Raw genomic sequence first — 26,646 nt, 5'->3', positions numbered from 1 at the left:
TTCAGTATTTACTCATGAGCTCTTGTGAATACTTCAGTATTTACTCCTGAGCTCTTGTGAATACTTCAGTATTTACTCATGAGCTCTTGTGAATACTTCAGTATTTACTCCTGAGCTCTTGTGAATACTTCAGTATTTACTCATGAGCTCTTGTGAATACTTCAGTATTTACTCATGAGCTCTTGTGAATACTTCAGTATTTACTCATCATACTTAAACCGAATCTCTTGACGGCACCGATTTATTGCAAAGGACGCTACACTGAGCCGCTCCCACCGCCGAGTGGTCGTCCGCTCACCGCTGGCGGTCCAATCCTTCGCTGACAGAGACATAAAGATATATAGAGAGGGGAGGGAGGGCTATATGGAATAATGGCGTATGATGTGTTTATGTGTTTTGATGGGAACCTGGGTGGGAGTGGGGGGGCGGGGGGTGAGTGGTGAGGGGTGAGGGGGGGTGATGATGATGATGATGATGACCTCATCTTCTGCTCGGCGAGGCTTTGACATTCTGTAGGGGCTCGGCTGGAAATAGTCTCCAGGTTGATGGATCGGTGGAGTGGGATTACCACCCCGCCATGCAGCCTCCTCTCGTATATACCCCTCCGCCTGGAGAGAGAGAGAGGGGGGGGGACAAGGCCTCTAGCTGTCAGACTGTTCATAGGTGGAGTGAGACCAAAATCCACTCAGTGTTCATTTAAAAGGTGCAATAAGTTATGTTTCTTTGTTAATCCATTTTGGGCGGGAAAACCTGTTGGTGTTTTAAACATCGTTATACTTTAGCTATTGAAAAATAGATCTACGCGCTATGAGCTTGTAGGTCTGCTATTTTTTTTAAATCGTTAAAATGTGGCGCAAATCATTGAATATATATTTCAGAGCGAACATATTTAACTAAAATCTTTGCTTCTGGGGGGGTCCCTGGAACTACATATATTGAGATGGGGGTCCGTGGCCCAATAGAGATAATTCTGGGGGTCCTTCACATGAAAAAGGTTGAGCACCACTGACATAGAAACATGGGTTTTTCAGAAAAATGTTAGGATTTAGAAGCCTTTTTTTTAATCGACATCAGTTCAAAATGGGTCTCTTCTGACCTGATGAAATTGGCAACCCACCTGAAAATGTATTTTCTGTTAAAACTGGAGACAGGGAGACTGTCACTGTTTATAAACTAAAATAAATAAATGAAATATCATGACACACTGACTGGTCACCAATTACAGTCCATGTACGCACGCACGCACGCACGCACGCACGCACGCACAAATTTGCCAAATGCTACTACTACTAGAAGAAGAAGAAGAAGAGATTCAGCCACATGCAGATAGAGCATTCATAATGTAGATACAGAAGATCAAGGATGGAAAAAAATAATGAATGAAGAGATAAGTAAATCCATTTGTCATCATTAAAATGGGACACTTAATTATCCCAGTAGCAAAGCTTTTGATTAGCGACCTGCAGCTCCTGCTTACGTCCATAACATACTCTTATATTAAAGCTTTTGATTAGCGACCTGCAGCTCCTGCTTACGTCCATAACATACTCTTATATTCTGATTAGCGACCTGCAGCTCCTGCTCGCGTCCATAACATACTCTTATATTCTGATTAGCGACCTGCAGCTCCTGCTCGCGTCCATAACATACTCTTATATTCTGATTAGCGACCTGCAGCTCCTGCTCGCGTCCATAACATACTCTTATATTCTGATTAGCGACCTGCAGCTCCTGCTCGCGTCCATAACATACTCTTATATTCTGATTAGCGACCTGCAGCTCCTGCTCGCGTCCATAACATACTCTTATATTCTGATTAGCGACCTGCAGCTCCTGCTCGCGTCCATAACATACTCTTATATTCTGATTAGTGACCTGCAGCTCCTGCTCGCGTCCATAACATACTCTTATATTCTGATTAGCGACCTGCAGCTCCTGCTTGCGTCCATAACATACTCTTATATTCTGCTACACACGTCCCTGCCTCTATGCTCGTGGTGGAAGTACTCGCATGTTTCACTTGAGTGAAGAAGGTATAGCAATGCCTACGACAATGTAGACATACTCTTTTACTAGTAAAAGTCTTGCATTCACAATTTTACTTGAGTAGAAGTACAAAAGTACTGGCATAAAAATGTACCAAAAGTTAACTACTCGTTAACCAGAAATGTCCTATTTCACACGCTTTTTTTTATTTTTTTGCTCCTCCCCAAAAATAGCCAATCTATACAAGGTCAAATGGCATCACATCGCTATGCGTTGAGCACTTATCCATTCACTATTTTTTAATAGCCAAAGCACAACTCGGGTGAAAAGCTGGCTGCAATTCGAAACTGGCCCCCGTAAAAATCTGAATCCCCCACCGCCCTAACCCCCCCCCCCCCCCCCATTTTTCCCCTCACTGTATAAGTCTCTTTTCCCTTTTTACCTCTATGATGAATTCCTGTTCTGTTCTTTGACTATATATAGAAGTGTCTATTTGTACGTCTCTAAATGTTTTGATGAATTGAACATGGTGGACCCTCTTGTAAACAAGTGTAATGCTTAATTGGGTCGTCCACTCACAGTTAACAGTCTTTGTATTGAGTTTGTGCTTGAAATGTACTGTAATTCTGCAAAACTGTTAATACATATTTCAATCAATCAATCAAGGCTGCACGATGGCAGCCCCTCAGTCAAGCTGGGTCACAAATGTAGTAGTGGAGTACAAAGTCCAATATTTGCCTTTTGAGATGTAACCCTAAGCCTAAGTATAAAGTATTGGATTTTCTTTTTTTTAATGTTTTTTCTTTGTGGCTTTCGCCTTTTATTTTATATTTTTATGGAGGGACAGTAGGCTGACAGGAAATGGGGAGAGAGATTGGGGGAAGACATGCAGTAAAGGCCGTCGGGATCGGGAGTCGAACCCGCGGCACACTGCCAGACTGGATTACCAGCCAAGGTGCCTGGACCACTGAGCCACAGCCCAGGCCTGGATTTTCTTTTTACATACATTACTTGAGTAAAGTAGAAAGTGCTCATGTAAGCACTTATGCACAGGTTATACTTTCCACTGCTGGTTCCTCTCTGAAACGTACAGTATGTATATTATAATGTCTCCTCCTCACTGGCTGGTCTTTGCAGACCACTCCAAAGCCCACCGCCATGCAGCACGGCACGGCAGGCCAAAATAAACGCTTCTCCCTGCACCATTAAACTGGTCGCGGAATTAACTCGCACGGAATTGAATTATGTCACACATGAAGCCCTCCTACCTCACCATTTAAAAAGCAATAATAGCCGGCTTCAAGCTACGAGGTTGGGTTTAGATACATAATTAGAGTCAATCACCCATACCTCAATGCAGCTGGACTCTCTAAATGAGTCAATCACCCATACCTCAATGCAGCTGGACTCTCTAAATGAAAACAATGGACTTCCAGCCACTGCTGAATGTGTGCTATGGAAATGTGCCGGATGTTCATTTGACTCAGAGAGGTGGACTGACTGTACAACGGTGAGAGTTAAACGGACACTAACGGCCAAGCTACACCAGGCTTATCTCACACACACGCACGGGCCGTGCGTTTAGGGTAAACGCGCGGCCCGCGCGTGTGTTTTTTAAAATAGGACTGGACCTAAATTAAACGCACGCGCGGGAGAAAACGCGCAAGAAAAGCCTGGTGTAGCTTGGCCGTAAGAAGTTTTTTTTCATCTGTGAGTTGGATTGGGGGGGAAAATCTAATGGTGTGGATCTTGGAATTCACATGGCGACGAACGGCTTGGCATCATTATGTGGCCCGGCCTCAGACACGTGCACACAAATGGTAAATGGTGCATTTACATAGCGCCTTTATGAAAGGCGCTTTACATAGATTGTGCATTACATTCACCCATTCACACACAGTCATACACCGATGGCAGCGGAAACCATGCAAGGCACCAACCAGCACATCGGGAGCAATTAGGGGTTCAGTGTCTTGCTCAAGGACACTTCGACACTAACTCTGGGGGAGCCCGGGTTCGAACTGGCAACCTTGCGGTTTCCATCCGGCCACTCTACCCCTGAGCCACCGCCGCCCCATGAGCTGACAACACACATAGACATCAAAGGAGGCTTCAGCCCCTGCCCTTTTACCCGTCTGTAAAACCACTGCCCTCTCCAGACCATGAATGCAGCATTTACTATGGTGAAAGAAATGCAAACGCCCTCCTCCTCTCCTCTCCTCTCCTCTCCTCTCCTTTCCATGCCATACCAGAGAATTGCTTTTTTTCGGAAGTCTCCTGATTTTGAACGCAAGCATTTTGCGTTGAAAGAATTTGTTTAGAAATCCATGTCATCGCCTCATCTCCACTTGCCAACGAGTGCACGGGGTCACGCCCGGAAAATAGTAGATCTACCGTCTTATTTTCTTCTTAAAGTGCTCTCTTACGGAATTTCACCTCCTGATGGGTCTACAAGCTCACAACGCGTCACGCTGTGACCCGTTGAGAGCTTGTAGATCCACTATTTTAGTCCAAAAGCCAGTATAGTCGGTGTCCTTTGGCAGTTCTTTCTTATTGTTCTTCCAATGTGTCCACCATGTTCCTTATACGCTTTAGGTCTGTAACTTTGAGTGTACAAACAGAACCAAATGGACCTGGACTTTACAGGTGGTTGAGAATATATCGTCTCTGTCTGGTGGAAACCAGACCTGTTACTTTCCAATGATTCAAATTGAAAAGTAGCAACAGTAGCAGAACCGACGAGCTCAAAACGTATCGTTTCGTGCTGCGTTTCGGCCTATGTACCAGTAATTCTGTAAATGTACCAGAGGTACCTTTCGCCTGAAAGGTTTTGAAAGGTACCTATAGATGTCAGCGAGGAACAGACCAACAGAACTGGACTGTATACTTAGTTACTTTACACCACTGAGTGGAGCATATGCCACTCAAGTTCTTAGATTTTTAGACAGGCTCCCTGTAGGTCAAATAATTGATTGACAAAATACTACGCTTGGATTTGTTTTAGGGCCAAAATACATGAATTAATGAGCTTGTGGTATACTATTACTATTACTGTATATCATGAACCATCCAACTTCACATGTCATCTGGGAAAGGTCTGCGTGCTTTCTGTCCCTATAGAATGATAATCCACCACTGTTTAGAATGGCAGAAAGGCAACCTTTTCTTTCGCAAGTTGAATCGCAATACTCTCATACGTCTTAATCGACAAACATTACGGTCCCTCTATTTGATTCTATACCATGACGGCCGCCTATCGAGTGGAAAATCCTAAATCAAGCCCAGAGGGAACTGCTGACAGCTTCACAAATGTCAAGGCAGAACTGATAGTAGCTACGGTACAGCCTGAGTACAGCCAAGGCAGAACTGATAGTAGCTACGGTACAGAACTGATAGTAGCTACGGTACAGAACTGATAGTAGCTACGGTACAGAACTGATAGTAGCTACGGTACAGAACTGATAGTAGCTACGGTACAGAACTGATAGTAGCTACGGTACAGAACTGATAGTAGCTACGGTACAGCCCGAGTACAGCCAAGGCAGAACTGATAGTAGCTACGGTACAGCCCGAGTCAAGGCAGAACTGATAGTAGCTACGGTACAGCCCGAGTCAAGGCAGAACTGATAGTAGCTACGGTACAGCCTGAGTAACTGATAGTAGCTACGGTACAGCCCGAGTCAAGGCAGAACTGATAGTAGCTACGGTACAGAACTGATAGTAGCTACGGTACAGCCCGAGTCAAGGCAGAACTGATAGTAGCTACGGTACAGAACTGATAGTAGCTACGGTACAGCCCGAGTCAAGGCAGAACTGATAGTAGCTACGGTACAGCCTGAGTAACTGATAGTAGCTACGGTACAGCCCGAGTCAAGGCAGAACTGATAGTAGCTACGGTACAGCCCGAGTCAAGGCAGAACTGATAGTAGCTACGGTACAGCCCGAGTCAAGGCAGAACTGATAGTAGCTACGGTACAGCCCGAGTCAAGGCAGAACTGATAGTAGCTACGGTACAGCCTGAGTAACTGATAGTAGCTACGGTACAGCCCGAGTCAAGGCAGAACTGATAGTAGCTACGGTACAGCCCGAGTCAAGGCAGAACTGATAGTAGCTACGGTACAGCCTGAGTAACTGATAGTAGCTACGGTACAGCCCGAGTCAAGGCAGAACTGATAGTAGCTACGGTACAGAACTGATAGTAGCTACGGTACAGCCCGAGTCAAGGCAGAACTGATAGTAGCTACGGTACAGCCTGAGTAACTGATAGTAGCTACGGTACAGCCCGAGTCAAGGCAGAACTGATAGTAGCTACGGTACAGAACTGATAGTAGCTACGGTACAGCCCGAGTCAAGGCAGAACTGATAGTAGCTACGGTACAGCCTGAGTAACTGATAGTAGCTACGGTACAGCCCGAGTCAAGGCAGAACTGATAGTAGCTACGGTACAGAACTGATAGTAGCTACGGTACAGCCTGAGTAAATCTACAGGCCTGCAAAATCTCTGTCATCTCTGTAGCCCACATAGCGTCACTGTTGGGCAGAAACCTTGTATCTCCATAGTCCATAATATTTCAACAGTGTCGCACAAAAATAAATAAGAATAATAATACAGTTTAGCTTTTTCGTAAATGAAAGGACCACTTCACCACTTTTCAACCTATCTTCATATAATAGGTCCTCACTAATAAACATGAAAAAATGGCGCAATTTTTTTCTACTCGGTCTGTGTCTCTTCCAGTGACATCATCGATGGGGAATACAAGCTAATAGAAACTGCAGGCTTTCTAGTCCTGAAAAGTTGCAATGCGAAAATGGAAGTCATTGTTCTCACGATAATGAAAATCTAAACATTTTTGTAAAAAAATGTTGTTTAAAAAATAATCTGCCTAATGATGATGTCACTGGAAGACGGTTTCTAAACTGCCCACAGCCCTCCTATGAGACACAGTCATGATAAAATGGCACGATTTTTTTCTACTCAGTCTATTAGTGAGGACCTATTATATGAAGATAGGTTGAAAAGTGGTGAAGTGGTCCTTTAATGCCCTATTACAGCGTCACACAAAAGTATCGAAAATTGGCAGATCCACAAGATCGAAACATGGTGAGAAGCAAATTAACAACAGACTTGATAATGGATCCTTTGGGATTCCAATTCAAACGTAGCAAAAGCAGCAGATCTACAAGCTCAACCAGGGGCGCCTAACTTCGTTTCCAGGTGGGGGAGCACAGATTTGGACTCATGCGCGCGCGTAGCGCGCGCGCAAAAATGCGCGTGCATGTGCCTCGTGCACGCGCGTTTTCGCGCATTTTCACAAGGAAAAGTGGCTTTTACTTTCCCTCTCCACACGCAAGTTATATGAACAAACTGACAAAATGCATCATAAAAAGGCATAGGCCTATTTAGGCTACACATGACATTGGCAAGGCGCCGATATCAAAACAAAACATATAAATTATAGCCCTATTATACAACAGACGAGCTGACAGCGCAGCGCGCTTGGGCTCGGCGACCCCGGTGTTGTATCGTCATCATTCATCATAGATCCCTCCCCGTCAGAATCTAATATCTAACATTAAATTGCAGCAGCATTCAGCAGTTCAGTTGGCACGGCGGCCATAGTAATTAGTAAATACTATATTATTTCTCACTGCAATAGTGACTATTAGAGAAATAATATAGTTAAATTGTAAATGCTTTACCTTAAACCCCAAATGTGCTCTTGCGCTCCGGGGTGGTTAATTCCCTCATCATGGCATTTACTGTATATCCAACGTGAGTTACGTGTCCAGAATGTCATTATGTAGGCTACGTGAGATGGACACTGCTGCTTGCGCTGCTGCTGCTGCTGCTGCTGTTGTTTTTATTATTGTCCTCCTTCTCCTCCAACAACGTTAGCACTCGTTCCCTGCTGAACACTGCTGCTGGTGCCCATGAAGGCCAAGGGTTCATTAACTAGACTTGATTTGGGCTTGGACCCACCAAATAAATCACTCATTCTCTTCTGAGCCATGTTGACAACAACAACACACACATTCAGGCTGACCGGAGAAATTCAAATCCGTGCGCCCCGTGCGTAAAGGTAACCGGAAATAGCGTCAGCAGCAGAGCTCGCGTGCACTACACGCGCGCCGCGCGTGCCGCGCTCACACTGTCACACACATAGACAAACACCCTCTCCTCCTCTCTCTCTCTCTCTCTCTCTCTCTCTCTCTCGCTGTCGCGCACCGTGCGCTTCGAGCGTGGCGGCGGCCGGGGGGGGGGGGGGGGGGGGGGGATAAATAGTGGTGTCGCGTTGCGACACCACTATTTCAAATGGTGCCGCAGCTGCTCCGTTTGCTCCATGGCTCAGGCGTGCCTGAGCTCAACATGCGTCGCGATCTGCTACTTGTTTTTGTGACTCGAAATAGGGCATCTGTCACGATCCGTGACCTGTTCTGTCACTCTCATGTGTTTCCCTATGTTCCTTGTTTTTGGGTTTTACCTTTGTGTACTTTTACCTTTTATTTTGTAGTATCTAGTGTCTCTTGGTTTCCTGTGTTGCCCATGTGTACCTGCCTTGTCTAACCCTGTGATTAACCCAGCCAATCCCTGTGTTGATTTGTCTGTTGTATTTCACCTGTGTCTGGGTTAGTCCTTGTCTACTTATATGCCCTTGTGTTTTCAGTTCTCCGTTGGTTTGTTGTTTATTATGTTGCCAGTGAGTATTTTTGTAGCCTTGATTCCTTGCTTGTTGATCCCCTAGTTTTCCCAGTATAGTTTTCCCTCTTGCCTTCCTTGTGTTCCTCGTGTTGAGTGCATGTGTTTGGTCCGACGTGTCATTGGTCCGAAAAACGACAACCCACCTCAAACCCTAACCTAACCATAACCGCAAGCACGCGAGCAGGCGCTAGTCCGAGGTGCGGACGCATGTCGAACCAATGCTCCGTCGGACCATAGTATGCCTCCCAGTTTTCCCAGTATAGTTTTCCTCTTGCCTTCCTTGTGTTCCTAGTTTTCCCAGTATAGTTTTCCTCTTGCCTTCCTTGTGTTCCTAGTTTTCCCAGTATAGTTTTCCTCTTGCCTTCCTTGTGTTCCTCGTGTTCCTAGTTTTCCCAGTATAGTTTTCCTCTTGCCTTCCTTGTGTTCCTAGTTTTCCCAGTATAGTTTTCCTCTTGCCTTCCTTGTGTTCCTAGTTTTCCCAGTATAGTTTTCCCGCTTACCTTCCTTGTGTTCCTCGTGTTCCTAGTTTTCCCAGTATAGTTTTCCTCTTGCCTTCCTTGTGTTCCTAGTTTTCCCAGTATAGTTTTCCTCTTGCCTTCCTTGTGTTCCTCGTGTTCCTAGTTTTCCCAGTATAGTTTTCCTCTTGCCTTCCTTGTGTTCCTAGTTTTCCCAGTATAGTTTTCCTCTTGCCTTCCTTGTGTTCCTAGTTTTCCCAGTATAGTTTTCCCTCTTACCTTCCTTGTGTTCCTCGTGTTCCTAGTTTTCCCAGTATAGTTTTCCTCTTGCCTTCCTTGTGTTCCTCGTGTTCCTAGTTTTCCCAGTATAGTTTTCCTCTTGCCTTCCTTGTGTTCCTAGTTTTCCCAGTATAGTTTTCCTCTTGCCTTCCTTGTGTTCCTAGTTTTCCCAGTATAGTTTTCCCTCTTACCTTCCTTGTGTTCCTCGTGTTCCTAGTTTTCCCAGTATAGTTTTCCTCTTGCCTTCCTTGTGTTCCTTGTGTTCCTAGTTTTGTTCCTCTAGTGTTTTTGACTTGCTGTACCTGGACTCTGATTTTTGCCTGCTCCTCCTGTTTGGTCACAATACAACACTGAACTTGACTTTCCCTGCCTCTAGCCTCTCATCCTGCGTTTGGGTCCTATACCCAACTTGACTCACACCGTGACAGAACCAACCAACCCAACATGGACCCAGCAGATGAGGCTGGCAGAGGAGGATGATTTCACCAAGGTTCTTCAGTCGATGGTCTCTATTATGGAGTTTTGCAATCGTCCATCAACCAGTGCTGAACAGAAGATGGAGGCTCTGAAGCAGGCAGGCCCTCCGGGTGGGCTACTCCCGCCCAGACGTTTAATTGGCCCTCGCAGGTATAGTAACACGAGCACGCACAGTCGCACACGCAAAACAAACAATTAAATAAATAACCGATAGGATTTTTTTCCTGGGATTGTTAACACTAGCAATCACTTTACTTTAAAGCCTCAACTTAGTTAAGTGTTGAGAGCAAACTTCTCCCCAGAGAGAGAGAGAGAGAGAGAGAGAGAGATCCTCGATCTTTCCTCCCAGGTTGAGATGCCAGCTGATGGACAGATTAATTTACAGCAGGTACAGGGAATTGCACACTAATTTACTGGGCCTATAGGAGGTTGTTTCACTTAGAAGAAACAGGCATGCGTTGTGGATTCATCCTAATGAAAGCACTGTAAATCCAGCACGCTGTCTCCTTTCTGCCGCTCATTTGCATTGAAATAGAAGTGCCATATTTCATTGTCCTCCGTCTGACTTTTTTATATATAACCCATTTAGGCCTGACGTCGAAATAAAAAAAAGTTCGCTCTGAAAGAATATATATACCTATTCAAAAATAGCAGACCTACAAGATCGTAGCGCGCCACTCGTTGGCACGCTATGAGCTTGTAGATCTGCTATTTTTCAATAGCTAAAGTATAACAGAATGCTTGAAACACAAACGGGTTCCCGCCCAAAATGGGATAAATATCGACATCGTTGCTCTCGGGTGGAAACCTAGTATGTGCAAAAAAAAACAGTGTTCCTTTTTATTAATATTGTTTTCAAATATCTAGATATTTCACGCGTTGTGTAGTCCCCAGTGGTTCCCAAAGTGGGGTCCAGGGACCCCCAGGGGTCCTTGAGGGAGTTCCAGCTGGGGTCCCCAGCTAAATGATAGTTTGGAACCAAATGCACCCTTATGGGTCTGTAACTCTGAGAGTGTACACTCTCACAGTTAAATTATCATTGACTTAATAACAATATAAATTGGGGGTACCCAGAGATATAAATTCCATTAACACATTTACTGCGTTAAAAAAATCAATATCTAACTCCCGGTCCCTGCCGGTGTTTACACTAACCTTTGAAGAATCACGGCGTCGCAATTGTAAATGACACGTAGCCTGCAGAGTTAGTTCAGTCAGACATACTCGAGGGAGTTCATGCCGTGCTCAAAGGCGCATTCTATACTCAAGGGGTTAACATGCTGCATTACTCTGTGGGTGTATTCAGTGTGTGCAAGACCCACATGTCATTCGCTGATGTGGCAGTCAGCTGACTGGGCGGGCTACTTAAGCTCACTAGTCTGCATGCTCTTCCTGCTTTCCTCTGCATATGGTTCCTGGTTGTTATGTTATGTTTGCTCCCACCACCACCCCAGCACCACCGGTGGGCTCTGTTATTTATGCTCCCCATGGTTGGGGGTTTATTGTTTATTTAACACATAACTCCGGTTTTTAGCTGCACTTCACTGGTTGCCAGTATCCTTTCGAATTGATTTTAAGATTTTATTATTAACTTTTAAAGCTCTTAATAGTCTAGCGCCTAGCTACTTATGTAACATGGTAGAATTGTATGTGCCGCGGGTCATCGGGTCAGGGTCTACTGAAGGTGACCCATACGGCTAAACTGGTCACTAAAGGGGATCGGGCTTTTGTGGTTAAGGCCCCAAGGCTCTGGAATAGCCTACCAGAGGAGCTGAGACTAACCCAGTCTCTAACACATTTTAAAACCCTCCTAAAGACCCATTTTTATAGAATAGCCTTTGCATCTCCCTGATTTGTATCTGTGTTTGTTATTTTGCACCTGTGATGTATTCTGTTATTGTTGTCTGACTGTTCAAAGCACTTTGTAACTTTGTTTAAAAAAGTGCTATATAAATAAAGTTTTATTATTATATTATATTATTATTGTATATCTATCTCCCTGCTCTTAATGTTTTATGTTGGTGCTTAATCGTGCCGAGCAGGGAGAAAATCCAGCAGAGCCGAACGCCATGTCAAATATCATATGCACACTGGTATTCTCGTTCTATAATAAATATTGGTTAAATCTATTCGTGAGTTGTCTGACTGAACTTAATTTCATGAAAATCCACCTGTGGGAGAAAACTTTCGCACACCTATAATTTAGGCGTATGCACAGGTGCGTAGGCCAGTGGACATCAATGAAAGCAATAAGGTACGCCCGCACACTGTGTATTTGCTCGGTACATTTAATGAAGCAACGTTTCGGTCCTTCCGGACCTTCCTCAGGCATCTAAACGTTGCTTCATTAAATAAGAGAGATGTACTCATGTACCGAGCAAATACACAGTGTGGGTGTACCTTATTGCTTTTATGAAAATCCACCTGAAAATAGTCCCATCGCGTCTACGTGTTTGAGTCGGAGAATGCACCACCGCGGCGATGCGAAACATAAACGAGGAACAGATCAAGCAGGAAGCGGCCGACACGCACCGTCGTAGGCAATGCGTTGAGCCTCGGTTTCCCAGAAGCACCGTAGGCAATGCATTGAGACTCGGTTTCCCAGAAGCACCGTAGGCAATGCGTCAAGCCTCGGTTTCCCAGAAGCACCGTAGGCAATGCATTGAGCCTCGGTTTCCCAGAAGCACCGTAGGCAATGCATTGAGCCTCGGTTTCCCAGAAGCACTGTAGGCAATGCATTGAGCCTCGGTTTCCCAGAAGCACCGTAGGCAATGCTTGAGCCTCGGTTTCCCAGAAGCACCGTAGGCAATGCGTTGAGCCTCGGTTTCCCAGAAGCACCGTAGGCAATGCATTGAGCCTCGGTTTCCCAGAAGCACCGTAGGCGATGCGTTGAGCCTCGGTTTCCCAGAAGCACCGTAGGCAATGCATTGAGCCTCGGTTTTATATAATAATAATAATACATTTTATTTATAAGGTCCATGTTTCTTATATCAGGGGGGAGGGAGTTCCAGAGTTGAGGGGCAGAGCGGCTGAAAGCTCTTGACCCCATGGTGGACAGACGGGCTGGGAGGACTTTCAGTTTGATGGAGGAGGCAGACCTAAGAGACCGAGGACTGTATCTAATATAATCTAATCATGTGCATTTGCCTCCATATATGTGCGGTTAAGCCCAATGTTATACAATGTTATACATTTGAAAATATCCAATCTACAAGATCACAGCCTTCACAGTTTCAAAACCTATTGTATATTATTTTAATGTCAATACTTTTACTCAAGCAAAATGTGGAATAAAGGACTTCTTCATCCACCACATTATTTGCAGAGCAACGCGAGAAACGCTGCAAGCCGGCCGTTAACGTCACGACATTGCAGGGAAATGACAACAATGGCAGTAATTATAAAAGACAAAACGGCAGCCAAAGGAACTCAGACAGCGGATGCTTTCTCCACTTCACAGAGGTGTGAATAACCTTGGAGAAGTAGAGTGTGGATAATGAGGCAGCTGCCGGACTTTTATCATTCTTAGCCCATTCTGGACGGGAACCCCTGTTGGTGTTTTAACTAAGCATTATGTTATACTTTAGCTATTGAAAAATAGCAGACCTACAAGCTCGTAGCGCGCCACCGAGTGGCGCGCTACGAGCTTGTAGGTCTGCTATTTTTTTTTAAATCGTGAAAATGTGCCTCAAATCTTTGAATATATATTCTTTTAGAGTTTCAGTTTTTAACTCAAATCTTTGCTTCTGGGAGGTCCCTGGAACGACATATTCTCAGATGGGGGTCGGCGGCATATACATATAGCCTAATTTTTGGGGTCCTTGACATGAAATATTGAGAACCACTGATATTTTTTTAATTTCGACGTCAGGCCTAAGTGGATTAAAGACCATTACTGCACGATCAAAAATGGACAGCATGGAGATTCTCGCTGCTCGGGAACGTATAATTATAAAACTTATAGGCCTATATTCACAGACGCGCGCGGGTTCCTCGCCTTCGCCTGCAGAGACATTAACATTTCAACAAATGGCCGACATAAAAAAGAGTGAAGTGCCGGGATTTCCCATGCAGATCACACAGGAAGTGGGCTTTACAATGATCATTGTGAGCGCCGTGACGCAGAGGAGACTGTTGAGACACACGACTGTCTGGAAGCCAGGAAATAAAAGTTTCCACTTTGTTGTTGAAGTAAATGAACTATAAAGACGACTGCTTTTCCTCTCTACATAGCACACAAACAAACATACTAAAATACTTAGAAGAAAAGAGAAAGAATTTCTTTACACTTAGAGCTGTCAGAGCAAGTGGTCCAGGCTCCTTCAGTCAACACTTTTAAGAATATACTTGACACATTTTGGTCAACAAAATATTTTTTATATAACTATAGGGCTGGATTGTAAGGTCACTGGTAAATACGGGACTTTGAAACTGTATTATGTATAGATATAAGAAAAAAATCACACCCGTGTGAACTGAGTGGTGTAAGGTTTTATATAGCATGATCAGCTGTGGTCTGACGTAATGTCTGACGTAATGAAATCACACCCTAGCCAAAGATCTTTAAAGATCTTTGGCTAGGTAGGGTCGTCTTCTGATGTGATGATTTGTGACCATGAAGTTGATTCAGCTGGAGTTTTTGTCCGATGTGAGGTATTATATAAGGTAAGGTATTATATAGCCTGATCAGCTCTGATCTGACGTAATGAAATCACACCCGGATGTGATTTCACAACTGGCTTTTTTTGTGCAGAAAAAATTAGCATGGTTGCTACGGTCATCCAGTTCACCCGGGTGTGATTTAATTACGTCAGAAATTATTTTGAACATAGCAACCATGCTCATTTTTTTCTGCACACAAAAGCCAGTTGTAGGAGTGGTTTACACCACTCAAAAACAGAGTGCGGGTCCACATGAACTTGTGTGTTTTAAAATGTAAAAAAAAACAGGAAAAAAAAAATACGAATGTATATATGTATGTACTTGTGAATTTGAATAATGTATTTATGTCTGTTATGAGTCTGGCGTAGAGGATTTCATCCTGTGCTGGAAATCTTTTCAATACATTTCAATAAAAAGTCAACCCATAAACGCGGAGGCAGACAGATGGATGAATGAAGGCTCATACATAGTCTGGATTTTCGGTGGTGAGGTGACCACCGAACTACAACATGACGTCACTGAGGTGACCACCGAACTACAACATGACGTCACTGAGGTGACCACCGAACTACAACATGACGTCCCTGAGGTGACCACCGAACTACAACATGACGTCACTGAGGTGACCACCGAACTACAACATGACGTCACTGAGGTGACCACCGGACTACAACATGACGTCACTGAGGTGACCACCGGACTACAACATGACGTCACTGAGGTGACCACCGGACTACAACATGACGTCACTGAGGTGACCACCGAACTACAACATGACGTCACTGAGGTGACCACCGAACTACAACATGACGTCACTGAGGTGACCACCGAACTACAAGATGACGTCACTGAGGTGACCACCGAACTACAACATGACGTCCCTGAGGTGACCACCGAACTACAACATGACGTCACTGAGGTGACCACCGCACTACAACATGACGTCACTGAGGTGACCACCGGACTACAACATGACGTCACTGAGGTGACCACCGGACTACAACATGACGTCACTGAGGTGACCACCGGACTACAACATGACGTCACTGAGGTGACCACCGGACTACAACATGACGTCACTGAGGTGACCACCGGACTACAACATGACGTCACTGAGGTGACCACCGGACTACAACATGACGTCACTGAGGTGACCACCGGACTACAACATGACGTCACTGAGGTGACCACCGGACTACAACATGACGTCACTGAGGTGACCACCGGGCTACAACATGACGTCACTGAGGTGACCACCGGGCTACAACATGACGTCACTGAGGTGACCACCGAACTACAACATGACGTCACTGAGGTGACCACCGAACTACAACATGACGTCACTGAGGTGACCACCGGGCTACAACATGACGTCACTGAGGTGACCACCGGGCTACAACATGACGTCACTGAGGTGACCACCGGGCTACAACATGACGTCACTGAGGTGACCACCGGACTACAACATGACGTCACTGAGGTGACCACCGGACTACAACATGACGTCACTGAGGTGACCACCGGACTACAACATGACGTCACTGAGGTGACCACCGGACTACAACATGACGTCACTGAGGTGACCACCGGACTACAACATGACGTCACTGAGGTGACCACCGAACTACAACATGACGTCACTGAAGTGACCACCGAACTACAACATGACGTCCCGAGCCGCGGTTGAAGAGCAAACCACCGACACCGCTCCAACCCTTCTCTCTGTTTTTACTCACCACCGCTCAACGTTATTTCAGCTCACCACCGGAGCGGGTGGTCACCTCACCACCGAAAATCCAGACTATGAATAGGCCTTGAGGGTTTCGGAGTCCAGATATATTTGCAGAGTTCAGAATACAGCTTCATGGCCTGAGCCGTGCACCCACCCACAGCCTGACGGCTTCAGGACACTCACACACATACACAGTTCAGAATACAGCTTCATGGCCTGAGCCGTGCACCCACCCACAGCCTGACGGCTTCAGGACACTCACACACATACACAGTTCAGAATACAGCTTCATGGCCTGAGCCGTGCACCCTTCAGCCTGACGGCTTCAGGACACTCACACACATACACAGTTCAGAATACAGCTTCATGGCCTGAGCCGTGCACCCACCCACAGCCTGACGGCTTCAGGACACTCACACACATACACAGTTCAGAATACAGCTTCATGGCCTAAGCCATGCACCCACCCACAGCCTGACGGCTTCAGGACACTCGCCCACATACACAGTTCAGAATACAGCTTCATGGCCTGAGCCGTGCACCCACCCACAGCCTGACGGCTTCAGGACACTCACACACATACACAGTTCTGGCTAGTTTATAAAGAAGCCCAATACACATTAGATGGCTCAAACAGACAGTCGTTTGACACCCAGACCAAATGGTCAAAGTTATCTGGGGCAGCGGTGGCCTAAGGGTTAGAGGAGCGCCCTTGTTGCCAAAAGGTTGCCGGTTCGATTCCCCGGACGGGCAGGAAAAATCTGGGCGGGGAAGTGATTGTCATCACTCACCCAACACCGCTGAAGTGCCCTTGAGCAAGGCACTGAACCCCCAACTGCTCCCCCTGGAGCTGCTTAGTGGCCAACAGTATAAGACTGTGGTTGTACTGGTCAGCTCCCAGGTTTTAATGTGTGTGTCTGTTTTGTGCCTGGCGACCCCAAGAAGATATTTGTGTTAAATTATATTATCCAAACATATATTCAAATATTTTAAAAAATAGCAAATGTTCAAGCTCGCATTGTGAGCTGTTGCTGTTTTTGTACGCCACCATTGTATAACAATGCTTTAAAACCCTCTGATGGGGGGAGTTCCAGACGCCCAGGAACGCGCCCAGGGGGCCAGGCCGGTTCCGGCATGCCGCCCCGCGTCCGAAACGGTAGAGAAATGACAGAGTTACCATGTGGCGGTCCCTCTACTGTACCCTCTACTGTACAGTACTGTACTGTCACTGTACTGTACTGGCACACCCGAAAGCATCATATATACAGTTAATACATGTGTGTGTGTTTGTGTGTGCGTTAGGTTGCGCACAGGTGGTAAAAAAACAACCATTCTGTTTTTGTGCTCGTACCCAGACAGACACCCACCCACCCAGCCACCCACACACATAGCTCCGTAAGGGAGTGGTTGCACCACTCAAAAAAAGATGGGGACCGAGACGATCACAGAGACCATTACATACAATGTTGACCGAAAAGACGAGAGAAGCACAATGAGCAACAGAGACACTAAACACATTATAAAGTCCTCTTTTTTTCCCACTAAAATGCATCATTATCAATAATCCTCCTGATTAGGTAGATTGCAATAATCAGCACAATAATCAGGATTATCCCTGTTTCCAGGGATAATCCTCATAATAGGGCAGTCGCATTATTGTGCAGCCGTACTCCTTTACACCCCTCGGCCCTAGCCTAGCACGCACGCACGCACGCACGCATGCACACACACACACACACACACACACGCACACATTGCTGCATGTCGGGTGGAAACCTTTTATGTCAAAGTATCCAAAAGATCCGATGTAGTTATTTACTCACAAACTCTTGTTCATATTTTCCATTGGTTCAGTATTTATACAGTAAAACACACGAGACACACTTTCTCTTAACCCATTTTGACCTGAGATCAGATTCTAAAAATGTCTTCTACATCCTGACAGTTTTCTGAAAAAGCTATGTTTCTATGTCAGTCGTTCTTCGATTTTTCAAAAATAGCAGACCTACAAGCTATGAGCTTGTAGATCTGCTATTTTTCAATAGCTAAAGCATAACATACTGCTAACACCAAATAGTCTAGTAGCCAGCCCATAGAGCCCCATTGTGAACCCGGACATGTTGAGTACACCAAGGTTTTATGTTAGAAATGTTTAGTATGGATCCCCAGCATGTAGAAACTGCCGGATGCTAACTTGCATATGTTGAGCAATTTTCATAATTGGCATAATATGTGACCATACCAATTACAACCTATAGAAGGCAAAATATTCAACATTTCTGTACTTGTGCGAGTGTGTGTACTGTAGTGTAGAGTGTGTGTGTGTGTACACCGTAAAAACAACAAATAGAAAACACTTTCTACTAAGTCCCATTTCATCACCACCACCACCACCACCAACCACAATACATCAACGACCCACACCAAGAGTCCCAAATCTGTAATTCATTGCGTCAAACAATGATTCGCTTTACTGTAATAATAACCCACACTTTGGTGTCGGCACCGGTGTGTGAATATCTCTTTATTACTGGGTGGGACAGTTACAGCCTGTTTTTATTATGGCCCTGATTGGAACCCATGGCCATAAAGCCAGCAGCGTTGCGATGTGAGTGGCCTGGACGATGACAGAGGGTGGCCTGTGAGTGGCCAGGCCGATGATAGAGGGTGGCCTGTGAGTGGCCAGGACGATGACAGAGGGTGCCGAAAGTCATCCCGCTGTAAGTAGCCAAAATAACGGGGAGACGGCCCGGGACGGAAGTCACAGAGAGGACATCCGTCATCACTACGGCGTCCACTGACCTTCACCGTTATAGGCTACTGCTTAACCCATTTTGGGCGGGAACCCCTTTTGGTGTTAGCATTATGCATTATGTTATGCTTTAGCAGATCTACAAGCTCATAGCGCGCCACCGAGTGGCACGCTACGAGCTTGTAGGTCTGCTATTTTTTTTTTTATCGTGAAAATGTGCCTTAAATCTTTGAATGTATATTCTTTCAGAGCGAGTTTTTAACTCAAATCTTTGCTTCTGAGGGGTCTCTGGAACAACATGTTTTCAGATGGGGGTCGGCGGCCAATTACATCTAGTTTTGGGGGTCTTTGACATGAAAATGAAAACGACTGACACAGAAACATGGGTTTTTCAGAAAACTGTCAGGAATTAGAATCGTCCTCAGGTCAAAATGGGTTAACACAGTGGTGGAATGTAATAAGTAGCCTACAGTACTTCACTTTACTCCACCATTTCCATGTTTATTTTATAAAGGCAAAGTCTCCTTGTGACTGATCATCAAATTGTTGGCTTAGAAAATGCAAAAAAAAAAGAAGAAAAATACTCCATGAATTCAAGGCTTTATCAAGTGTGTAATTGATAGAAAATAAGTAATCTTTTTGGGTGAACTACTCCTTTAACAACCTAAGCCTGATTTTACATTTCGCCGTTTGAAAATAGCCAATTTACTTGTAGGTCTGCTATTTTTGAAAAATGGTGAAAATGTGGTGCAGATCTTTGAATATATTATTTCAGAGCGAACATTTTTAACTCAAATCTTTGCTACTGCAGGGGAGGCCCTGGAAAAGAATATTTTCAGACGGGGGGTCGGCGGCCGAATTCACATAATTTTTGGGGGTCCTTGACATGAAAAAGGTTGAGCAGGACTGACGTTAGAAACATAGGATTTTTCAGAAAACTGTCAGCATTTAGAAGACATTAAAGGAGCATTCAGTGATTTGGGTGATTTGGGAAAAAAAACGGTCCACCTGGTAACAAGATGTGCACATGCACACGCTCTACAGTGGGGGAAGTACAACAGACCAACAGCACGTGCACCAATGCCCGCCCCACTCGAGGAAGGCCCCTCTCATCCTGATTGGATGAAGGCTTTGCCACCCAAAGCCCAAACCGAAACTAGGGTTTTTTGACCCCAGGGGCTCACTGGGGACAGGGAGGAACTCCTTATATGGTCAGCACACTTTATAGTAGGGAGGATTATCCAAAAAATAAGAAAAAATAAGTGATATTTGAATTAAGTGCAATCACTGAATATACCTTTAAAGAAATGTCCCCAGGTCAAAATGATTTTATATTTCGCCGTTCGAAAATAGCCAATTTACAGCAAGTGTTGTGTGCTTGTATTTAGAAGGAACCCCTTTTGGTGTTAGCATTATGTTATGCTTTAGCTATTGAAAAATAGCAGATCTACAAGCTCATAGCGCGCCACCGAGTGGCGCACTACGAGCTTGTAGGTCTGCTATTTTTGAAAAATCGAAGAACCACTGACATAGAAACATAGCTTTTTCATAAAACTGTCAGGATGTAGAAGACATTTTTAGAATCTGATCTCAGGTCAAAAGTGTATTAACAGGCCTTTCACAGAATGATTTTACAATTGTGGTATTGCTACTTTTACTTAGGTACACATTCTGAGTACCGCTACCCACCACTGACCATTACTGTTTAACCCATTTAGGCCTGACGTTTAAAAATGTCTTTTTAAAATCTTCTTTTCTGAAAAACCTCATGTTTGTGGTTCTCAATATTTCATGTCAAGGACCCCAAAAATTATATGCAATATGCCGCCGACCCCCATCTGAAAATATGTTGTTTCAGGGACCCTCTCCCCAGAAGCAAAGATTTGAGGCACATTTTCACGATTTTTCAAAAAATAGCAGACCTACAAGTTCATAGCGTGGCACCGTGCCGCGCTATGAGCTTGTAGATCCCCTTTTAAATCACCAAAAGGAACCCCTTTTGGTGATTTAAGCATTATGTTTTACTTTAGCTATTGAAAAATAGCAGATCTACAAGCTCATAGCGCGCCACTCTGTGGCGCGCTACGAGCTTGTAGGTCTGCTATTTTTGAAAAATCCTGAAAATGTGCCTCAAATCTTTGAATATATATTGTTACAGAGTGAACATTTTAACTCTAACTGCTTCTGGGGAGGTCCCTGGAACAACATATTTTCAGATGGGGGGACGGAGGCATATTACATATACTTTTTGGTGTCCTTGACATGAAATATTGAGCACCACTGATACAGAAACATGAGGTATTTCAGAAAACTGTCAGGATTTTGAAGACATTTTTTTAATTTCGACGTCGGGCCTAAATGGGTTAAGCTTCTGCTACTTTTGCTTTATTTTAAGTTACAGTTGTGGACTTATGAGGTTTTCTTTCCACCCGACAGAGAGGTTATATAATATTCCCACTAGTCCTCTCCTCTGCTGAATCACAGCGGATCAATTATTCTAATATCTGTGTGGCCATTTTGCTATTGATTTGCTCATTTATGCCGAGTGCAGCATATCTTATTTAATAACGTAAGTCATTGCATTTCATTAACTCAGTGTTTAGCAGCGTGGGGCCGCTTTGTTTCCATAAACCTTTGGCTTATCGATACATCTGTTTATGTGTGACTTACAGACAGCATGTGTAAATGTCCCTCCAAACGCCTTCATTATTTCATTGCATATTATGGTATAGTAGACTGCACCCCACAGCATTATTCAATATAGCATACATGATAGTATTGTACACATAAATAGTTATTCTATTTATAGTGACTCATAGGAATAGACTATGTGACAACTAGGTATAGTCTGGTGACCACCGGAGAGACGGGTGACAGCCGGAATGTAGACGGCACCCGGAGGAGTGCCGTGAGGAGGAAGCCCAACAAAACCTTGGTGTGGCCTTTAGGAGGGCCATTATAATCCACCACTCCTGAATGCAGTGCCTGGTACTGGGAGTCTGGTGCAACGCACAGGTCCTGGGCCTGGTGAGAGCAGGAGTGGACCTGGTGAGACGTATAGGAGGGGCCTGGTCAGGAGTCAACCCACAGAGCCTAGTCCTTCCACGCGCCAGATTTTGGTTCTCCCAGTACCGGCAGAGTCGTTCCGGAGCAACGGATTGTGTGGCCTTGCTCATTCCCTGATGGACTGATCGAGGGTAGCTACTGGGACGTAAGTCGGGATTTGATCAACCCCGGCTGGGTCGCCTGAGTGAGGGGTATGATGTTGGAAGACCCGAAACCCTGTTGACCTCAGGAAACATCACTGAAGATACGTCCCAGGTGCATCCATGCGATGTATTTTTTTTATTTTTTTTGTTACAAATGTCCAAAATCATTCATTTTTTATGATAATTTAAAAAATAAATTTAAAAATGTTAATTCTGGATTAAATTACATTAAACAAACCCGAGATCTCTCGTGTTGGCAAAGGAGGTTGCAGGCACGAGAGAGACATCGCGGGATAGGCATAGATTCGTTTAAAAGGACAGACCAGACTTCCACAAAAAAAAAAGGTTTTTGATGCCTGCAGTGCTCTTAAAATGAGTTAAAAAAAGTAGCCTACTTAACCCATTTTGGGCGGGAACCCCTTTTGGTGTTAGCATTGTTATGCTTCAGCTATTGAAAAATAGCAGATCTACAAGCTCATATGTAGGTCTGCTATTTTTTAAAAATCAAAGAACGACTGACATAGAAACATAGCTTTTTCAGAAAACTGTCAGGATTTAGAAGACATTTTAGAATCTGATCTCAGGTGAAAATGGGTTAACCATTGCACAGACACATTGTTTCTAATATACTGCCAGAGAGATACTTCTCAAACGAGAGAGAAGATGATTATTCAAATTACAGTCATGAAAATAATTGAGAAATTTCAGCCAAACGTAGAGTGGCAGCCATGGCCCTGGTCATCTACCTGAGGACGACCGGCACTGAATTTGAATTAGAGAGAGAGGGAGAGGGGGAGGGAGGGAGAGAGGGAGAGAGGGAGGGAGAGAGAGAGAGAGAGGGGGAGAGGGGGAGAGAAAAGAGAGCGAGAGAGAGAGAGGCTATCGGGTGGAAACCTCTATAATGTCAGGAAATGGAAACCAGAACCATTGTGGATCCATTTGGTACTTATTATTTTAGTCACGAGCTCCGCGTTCAATATTTAAAATAACTCCACAGACACACTTAACCACTTAAAAAATAAATAGAAGATAGATCTTCTGCTTCACAACACGTCGCATCATTGCGCGCTTGTAGATCGGTGGTTTTCACTATACTTTTTTGTAGTTTCTTTTCAGCATTTAGGACATTTAACTCTTTGATGGACAACAGCCCCATCTAGTGGTTGTTGGCTCAGAGTGCCACGCTTTTCAGCCGCAGAGCTCTTCTTTTGAAGCTGATTTGATGAACCGGAAGTAACAATCAATCATTTCCGGAGCACACAGGATTTACTTATTTAGTTTTCGTCACAAGCGAGGTCGCAGGGATTGTTTTATTGAACATCAATGTTTTGTATGATCACCTCAATCTGAGCTTCAATTCCGAGATAAAGATCGTCGCTAAAAATAGTGTGGACGGAGGAAAATAATCAACGAAGTCGCCAACGTTCATATTTATGGCCCAGTGCCCGCTCGCGCTGCAGTACCTACTTTGGGCCACCATGTCCATTCCGCTTCAGTGTTTCCTCTCTGGTGACGTCTCTATAGAGCGTCGCAGTCCCGCCCCCTTTCATGACGACGCCAGGCCCAGGAAATTATTCCCAATGCATTTTTCCCATAGACATTTCAAAAAGTATTTATTTAAAGACGGTTACGCCGCAGACAAAGCCAACTCGAGTCGTGACAACTCATGACAATAAACACAATATTTTGGACCAAACAAATAATTACAAAGAAGAAAAACAACAAAAAGAAAGTGTTGTAACCTGCCGTTTTTTTTCTTCTTTCTAATTCTTTGTCCGGCCCAAAATATTGTGTTTGTTGTCATAAGAGTTGGCTTTGTACGACACTTAAAAGGTCTTTAAATAAATACTTTTTGAAATGTCTATGAGGAAAATGAACGGAGAATCATGTCCTGGGCCCTGGTAGGGGGCGGTTATTTATAACTCAATGGGTTTAAATGGTTAATAAAAAAGCATGAACTGTTGAAATATGGACATACAAGGTTTCTGAAAGGACAGTCCCCGTGGGTGGACATACAAGGTTTCTGAAAGGACCGTCCCCGTGGGTGGACATACAAGGTTTCTGAAAGGACCGTCCCCGTGGGTGGACATACAAGGTTTCTGAAAGGACCGTCCCCGTGGGTGGACATACAAGGTTTCTGAAAGGACCGTCCCCGTGGGTGGACATACAAGGTTTCTGAAAGGACAGTCCCCGTGGGTGGACATACAAGGTTTCTGAAAGGACAGTCCCCGTGGGTGGACATACAAGGTTTCTGAAAGGACAGTCCCCGTGGGTGGACATACAAGGTTTCTGAAAGGACAGTCCCCGTGGGTGGACATACAAGGTTTCTGAAAGGACCGTCCCCGTGGGTGGACATACAAGGTTTCTGAAAGGACAGTCCCCGTGGGTGGACATACAAGGTTTCTGAAAGGACAGTCCCCGTGGGTGGACATACAAGGTTTCTGAAAGGACCGTCCCCGTGGGTGGACATACAAGGTTTCTGAAAGGACAGTCCCCGTGGGTGGACATACAAGGTTTCTGAAAGGACAGTCCCCGTGGGTGGACATACAAGGTTTCTGAAAGGACCGTCCCCGTGGGTGGACATACAAGGTTTCTGAAAGGACAGTCCCCGTGGGTGGACATACAAGGTTTCTGAAAGGACAGTCCCCGTGGGTGGACATACAAGGTTTCTGAAAGGACAGTCCCCGTGGGTGGACATACAAGGTTTCTGAAAGGACCGTCCCCGTGGGTGGACATACAAGGTTTCTGAAAGGACAGTCCCCGTGGGTGGACATACAAGGTTTCTGAAAGGACCGTCCCCGTGGGTGGACATACAAGGTTTCTGAAAGGACCGTCCCCGTGGGTGGACATACAAGGTTTCTGAAAGGACAGTCCCCGTGGGTGGACATACAAGGTTTCTGAAAGGACAGTCCCCGTGGGTGGACATACAAGGTTTCTGAAAGGACCGTCCCCGTGGGTGGACATACAAGGTTTCTGAAAGGACCGTCCCCGTGGGTGGACATACAAGGTTTCTGAAAGGACAGTCCCCGTGGGTGGACATACAAGGTTTCTGAAAGGACAGTCCCCGTGGGTGGACATACAAGGTTTCTGAAAGGACAGTCCCCGTGGGTGGACATACAAGGTTTCTGAAAGGACCGTCCCCGTGGGTGGACATACAAGGTTTCTGAAAGGACAGTCCCCGTGGGTGGACATACAAGGTTTCTGAAAGGACCGTCCCCGTGGGTGGACATACAAGGTTTCTGAAAGGACCGTCCCCGTGGCTGGACATACAAGGTTTCTGAAAGGACAGTCCCCGTGGGTGGACATACCAGGTTTCTGAAAGGACAGTCCCCGTGGGTGGACATACCAGGTTTCTGAAAGGACAGTCCCCGTGGGTGGACATACCAGGTTTCTGAAAGGACCGTCCCCGTGGGTGGACATACAAGGTTTCTGAAAGGACCGTCCCCGTGGGTGGACATACAAGGTTTCTGAAAGGACAGTCCCCGTGGGTGGACATACAAGGTTTCTGAAAGGACCGTCCCCGTGGGGGGACATACAAGGTTTCTGAAAGGACCGTCCCCGTGGGTGGACATACAAGGTTTCTGAAAGGACCGTCCCCGTGGGTGGACATACAAGGTTTCTGAAAGGACAGTCCCCGTGGGTGGACATACAAGGTTTCTGAAAGGACAGTCCCCGTGGGTGGACATACAAGGTTTCTGAAAGGACAGTCCCCGTGGGTGGACATACAAGGTTTCTGAAAGGACAGTCCCCGTGGGTGGACATACAAGGTTTCTGAAAGGACCGTCCCCGTGGGTGGACATACAAGGTTTCTGAAAGGACCTTCCCCGTGGGTGGACATGCAAGGTTTCTGAAAGGACCGTCCCCGTGGGGGGACATACAAGGTTTCTGAAAGGACCTTCCCCGTGGGTGGACATGCAAGGTTTCTGAAAGGACAGTCCCCGTGGGTGGACATACAAGGTTTCTGAAAGGACCGTCCCCGTGGGTGGACATACAAGGTTTCTGAAAGGACAGTCCCCGTGGGTGGACATACAAGGTTTCTGAAAGGACAGTCCCCGTGGGTGGACATACAAGGTTTCTGAAAGGACAGTCCCCGTGGGTGGACATACAAGGTTTCTGAAAGGACAGTCCCCGTGGGTGGACATACAAGGTTTCTGAAAGGACAGTCCCCGTGGGTGGACATACAAGGTTTCTGAAAGGACAGTCCCCGTGGGTGGACATACAAGGTTTCTGAAAGGACAGTCCCCGTGGGTGGACATACAAGGTTTCTGAAAGGACCGTCCCCGTGGGTGGACATACAAGGTTTCTGAAAGGACCGTCCCCGTGGGTGGACATGCAAGGTTTCTGAAAGGACAGTCCCCGTGGGTGGACATACAAGGTTTCTGAAAGGACCG

The 26,646-nt window shown here is 45.4% G+C and overlaps 1 protein-coding gene across 1 annotated transcript in view; it reads right to left on the bottom strand.

Annotated features, from left to right (window-relative positions):
- Positions 1-241: 241 nt before the first annotated feature.
- cd276 (CD276 molecule) overlaps positions 242-26,646 on the bottom strand; it is a 201,351-nt gene continuing 174,946 nt past the window's right edge. The window contains exon 8 of the mRNA XM_079497831.1: positions 242-608. The gene's annotated coding sequence lies outside the window, so the exon portion shown is untranslated. The remainder of the gene's footprint in view (positions 609-26,646) is intronic.

Source organism: Electrona antarctica, assembly GCF_951216825.1.
Source record: "Electrona antarctica genome assembly, chromosome: 3".
Classification (NCBI taxonomy): domain Eukaryota; kingdom Metazoa; phylum Chordata; class Actinopteri; order Myctophiformes; family Myctophidae; genus Electrona; species Electrona antarctica.
Note: the sequence above shows the minus strand (reverse complement) of the source record. Positions and strands in the feature narration are given on the sequence as shown.